This window comes from Coturnix japonica, unplaced genomic scaffold (genome assembly GCF_054131305.1).
Source record: "Coturnix japonica strain WE unplaced genomic scaffold, WE-NBRP24 Scf040, whole genome shotgun sequence".
In the NCBI taxonomy this organism is placed as follows: domain Eukaryota; kingdom Metazoa; phylum Chordata; class Aves; order Galliformes; family Phasianidae; genus Coturnix; species Coturnix japonica.
In genome coordinates this window covers 4,639,815-4,645,190 of record NW_028188943.1, presented here as the reverse complement: position 1 = coordinate 4,645,190, position 5,376 = coordinate 4,639,815, and the positions used below count along the sequence as shown (strand labels likewise).

The window sequence follows — 5,376 nt, the reverse complement described above, 5'->3', positions numbered from 1 at the left end:
TGCCCAGGGAGGTGGTGGAGTCACCATCCCTGGCAGTGTTCAAGAAGCGTCTGGGTAGGGAGCTAGGAGATATGGGTTAGTGGTTTTCTGTAGGTATGGTAAAGGGAGGATGGTTGAACTAGATTCCCTTGTAGGTCCTTTCCAACCTTGTGATTCTATGATTCTGTGATATATACTGCCACACTTCAAAAAGTTTACTGTGAAAGTTTTGGGGTTTTTTAGTTAACATAAATCACAGATGGTTTCAGTGATGGACATTTGAGCTCAAAAGAGAATTCCTCAATTGCCACTTTTTTTCTCAGGGTGTTTAGATATGTCCCATGTGAAGTCGTTTCTGCTGGAAGGCAGAAGGGAGGGGCTGCAAAACGGGGCCGATGGCTCTTGGTGGATGACTAAAACTTCTGTTGGATGATAATATGCCCACGAGAACAAGTGCTGAATTTCTCTTGTTCCTTTAATCTGTAATTGCCTACATTTCATTTTCTTCTTCTTTTTTTTTTTTTCTTTTCTTTTTTTTTCCCCTATTTTCTAAGCCTCACATTTCCTTTTGGGGAATTATCTGCTATGTTCTCTTTGCTGCAAGGAAGCATGACACAAATCACCGCAGAAACCAGAAATAATTACTCTGAAGTCAAACACAAATCACAAATTCCATTCAGCTTTTAGCCACCTGTATTCCAAGGCAAACTATTTAATAATATTGGTTTGCCCCCCCGGGAGATTACTCGAGATGATTTTAATGAGGTCTCAGTAGATGTGGTTAAAAAGTTGACAAAAGTTGCCTGACAAATGACAGTGATGCAACTCAGCGCCTGAGTTTAAGCTTGTTTAAATTGTCTCCACTGTGCATTATTAGAGTTTCAAGGTTTCTCTCCTTGAAGTTAGCAGCTCTCCAGTTAGGCACCCAGGCTTGACTATGGCTCTAATGTAGGGGACAGCAAGAGACTGCCCCAAAGGAAATATGGCCTATGAGAACCGGAAAGATATCTACAGTGCTTTAGTTAGATCCCAAGAAAAGTGAAGGTACTCTTGTCTAATCAGTGCAATTTGTAAATCCTGGGTCAAGCAGAGCTAGCTGCATGTTGGTGGCTGGTTCTAATGCTGTTTAGAGTGGGCTGGTTTCAAACAGCTTCTAACTCTCCCAGTCTCAGAAATGGTTCTTAGTGAAAATAAGGCCAATTGAGAGCACACCTGGTCCTCCCCCCAGCTGCCCTGGGGCTCCCGTTCTGCAGAACTCTCATGGCCATTCCTTCTTCCCAGACCCTGTATGGTCATTGTTGGAGAGAGTGACACTGAACGTGAATAAGATGCACACTAATGATTTTCCGCTCTACTACAGCTAAGCAGCAGCTTAGGTGTATGGGACATCCACCACACACATATCTCCAGGTTGCTCTGAGGTGAGGAAAACTACTTGGGAAACTGGAATTTGACTTGAGTCTGAATAATGCCTTCTCTCCAGGCAACATATGATGTGCAGGCATTTGGACTTAAGACCTCATCCTTTTTCCTGAACAATATTTCAGCGTTGCTGCAATGACTGCACATGTACCAAACATTTCAGTCTCTGGTGTATGCAGAGGCAAGAAGTCTAGCCTTATAAACACACAATTCACTAGGCCTTGGTACGCATGTTGTTAATAAAACTGATAAAAATATTTGCATGACACAACACAGCTGAGAAAGCATTTGGTTACTGATGACATTCACAAGAGTTTAAAGGCTATGTTTGCACGTGGTAGATGGGAGTGGTGTGTGTGTAGCTCATTATGACCTTGGGACTTAGTGGCACCTTATCTGCAAACCTGGATATTTGCAGTCTTATGGGAACAACATGGCAAGTAAGCTCTGCTTCTGCTGGTGGGTGAGGCTTTCTCATCCTCTGGCTAAAAGTAGCTAGTAGGGTCTTCCTTTGATTGACTTGGTGGAGGTCCACAACTTGCAGCCTAAGGCGTCAGCAAACTTAGACACTTTTGCTGAGCAAGACACATTAAGTTCTGTATAAGTATTATACAATATAATGCTTTTGTAAGCTTTGATTTGTAGCTCACTTTGAATGCTAAACAACTGAAGTCCTATTGGGCTATAGGCAAATACACTTGGGGAATGTACTTCATCAATTGTGGAGGCTGAGTTATTAGCACTGGGTTGTTAAGAGCAGGCCTGGGAGTTGACATACCAGTAAGCAAACAGCCCCCACACAGAGTGGAGGCCCAATCATGATTCTACAGACTTGCAGGATGTCTGTCACTTGTTCTTGGGACTGCTGTCAGTTTACATGGGCCTTATGGCTGTGGTGATGAGTTAGCTACATAGAAATTTTGGCCCTAGTACAGGCAGAGCTGATGGCAGGAGTCAATGCCCCGCCAGGTGTGCCCGACCCAGCCCAGCTGGGCAGGGATAACAAGATAACCCACGGGGCCATTGGCTTAGGCTGCAGCTATCTTACACTGCTGGAGGTTGTTCCAGCCTTGTCTCTGTGCCTCTGCTGGATCCAGAGCTCAAGATGGACGAGCACAACCTCTGTGGGAGTTGTGTTTTAATCCAGCAGCTGCTTGAGCAACATATGCTCATCTGCTCACTCCCCACTCTTCCTAGTGATCACTGATCAAGAGAGGGTGTCACTGGTCATCAGGGGGCTTCATTGGTCATTAGGAGATTTGAGGTGTCCATGGGAGGGGGTGAGCAGACCTTGTTCTGGGAGATGGGGCACTGACGCAAGAGGACTAAAGCAGACCCAAAGGAGGGACAAGTGGCTCCAGAAAGACTGGGGGTAAAAGGAGGGTGATGTAGTCACGCTGTGTCCATGGATCAAAGTGTAACGAGTTTGGGAGGAATTGTATGGAGGAGCTGAGAGAGAGCAGAGGGAGGGTACTGGGGCTGCTTGGCAGCATGAGGATCTTCATCCTTTAGGACTTTGAGGCAGATGATGAGAGAGGGTGGTGAAGCCCACAGGGGTGCAGGACATGGTGCGCATGGCATGGAGCTGGGGAAGCTTCCCAGCACTTTGAGGTGACCACTGCCAGGCAGAGACAGATCCAAGCAGTCCATGCTGAGCATGAGAACAAGGACACAGACATACAGAGTGTAGCTTTGCTGAGGGATTTATTGATCATCAGAGGGTGTCATTGATCATCAGGGTCTTCACTGGTCATCAGAGGGCAACTCTGGTCATCAGAGGTCTTCAGAGGGCAACACTGGTCATCAGAGGTCATCAGAGGGCAGCAATGGTCATCAGAGGATGTCAGAGGGCATCACTGGAAAGGAGAAGCCTTGTCCCTGCAGGGTTTGTCCCCAAGGACTTAAGGCAGGAGAAGGACTGGCAGCAGCCAAGAGATCCAGCGCAGGATGTGGGTCCCATGGGGACAGAAGCCATAGCCCCTGTCTCAGCTGCATGGTGACTCTGGGCCATCCATAGGGCACCCTGAGCCTGTCCCCTCCAGATCTGTTCCTCTGCACATCGCTGTAGACTGCAAGGGAAGGGCTGGAGGTGAGAGTGCCCAGGTCCCCCTGGAACAGGTCAGGGACAGTCCCCTCCATACCATCAATTCCCAGCACCTGATGCCCAGTCCTCAGGGCTCCAGATACAGCCAGGGTCCCCTAAGTCCCCTGTGGGGTTGTAAGCATCCCTGTGCTGCTCACCTAGACATGTAAATCCAGGGCCACACGTCTCACGCGCGGGGGATTCTCCTCTGTCCTGCTGAGCACATCCTGGGGAAAAAGGGGTCGTTAGGGACACACAGAGGGTATGGGGAGAATGGAACACACTGGGAGCAATAAGACACAGTGGGACACCCTGAAGGTGCAGGGACCCATTGTGGGCACAAGAACAGCATGGCCAAGGCACGGTCCTGTAGCCAGCTCAGCCCCAACTGCCCCCCATTGCCTCCTCCCCCTGACCATTGCCCTCCCACATCTGGAGGGAGCCCAACAGAGGCTTTGGGGCGGCAGGAGTGTCTCCAAGTCTCAGGGGAACTGAGAACAGCAAGACATCCCAGCCCCATCCTTGCCCCATGGTCACCCAACTCACCAATCCAGGAAGGGCAACAGCAACAGGTGGTGGCACCTGGGGAAGAAGAGCCATGAGGCAGCAATGAGGGAACTGTGAGTCTGGGGGATCACAGGGTGACCCCATCCAAGCAGCCTGGTTGGTCCCAGGGCTGCCCCCAACCTCATGGTTGCCAAGGTCTTTGTGCACCTCTGCCCATGGAGGAGCCCAGGGCTGGGGCTGGGCATAAGGACAGAGCAGGGATTTGGGGGGCCCAAAGGAGGGGAATAGGGGTGCCAAGAGTCTTGGGGGTGCTAAACAGAGAGGAACAGAGAATGAGGGAAAATGAAACACAAGGGATTGGGGACCTAAAGAGATGAGAATCGGGTTGCCAATTAAAGGAGATCTGTTGGTGCAAAAAGCATGGGATGTGGGGACCCAAAGAGAGGGCATTTGGAACAGCCAAGAAAAGGGATTTGGGGGAGCCAGAGAAAAGATGACTAGGGTGCAAATGGAAGAAATTTGGATGTGCCAAATATAAGGGCAGCCTCTGCCAGGCAGGGACAGACCCCACCCTCTCCTTCAGAGCTCCCTGCAGGGCCATCCTTGGGCACAATCAGCATGGCTGCCCAGGCACTCACCACAGCAACTTCGGAGTCTGGCACTTGCACAAGTGACTGTGGGGAGAGGAGTAGGAGAGAGAGTGAGAGATTGCGTCGGGGATCCCCAGTAGCCCATCACCTCCAGCCCCAGCCCACATCCCCCACAGATGCTTCACCTGAGCTTCCACTGTGCAGCACAGGGCAGCAAGGAGCATCACGAGGCTGAGCACAGCTGCCTTCATCTTCCTCTGTGCTCTGGGAGCTGGGTGAGGCTGCAGGAGGCAAGGTCTGCATTTATCCTCCCTGAGCCCCTCCCACTCCCCAGATGCCCCTGGGCTTGGCAGACTCCCCTGACATGGACTGAGCCCAGCATGCAGCCGTCCCCTTCCTTGGCCCCAGGAAACATGAGGAAGCCAGGGATCAGAGGAAGAACACTGAGTGCTGGGATCCTGATGGCATTGAGCCCAAAGCCCTCAGGTCCCAGCACTCAGCACACACGGCCTTTCTTTCCCCCAGGACCACCCAGAGATAATGCTGTCCTCATATCATGTCTTTGTCCAAGGACTCATCCCTGAGTTCTGTCCTGTCCTGTGAGACTACAAGGTGTGAGGCTGATTCTTCTTGGGAACTAGGATACAGCATTTGGGGACACTGGGAGGTGAGAGGGTAATAGGGACATGGGTAGTGAGGAACTTATGGAGATATTTGGAAGGCAAGGGGACACAGGGATATGAGGACATGAAGATATGAGAACATCATGTGATACGAACACATCATGGGAACATG

At 50.4% G+C, this 5,376-nt stretch overlaps 1 long non-coding RNA gene across 2 annotated transcripts; it reads right to left on the bottom strand.

The window, feature by feature from the left end:
* Positions 1-3,088: 3,088 nt before the first annotated feature.
* On the bottom strand, positions 3,089-4,899 carry LOC146753072 (uncharacterized). 2 transcript variants are annotated; one of them, XR_014940329.1, is made up of 5 exons: positions 4,767-4,899; positions 4,630-4,665; positions 4,031-4,066; positions 3,643-3,711; positions 3,089-3,279 (listed from the first exon to the last, which is right to left on the bottom strand). It is a non-coding gene; the product is annotated as an uncharacterized LOC146753072 (long non-coding RNA). The 2 variants fall into 2 exon arrangements; XR_014940330.1 differs by having other exon boundaries at positions 3,089-3,257.
* Between the last annotated feature and the right edge of the window lie 477 nt (positions 4,900-5,376).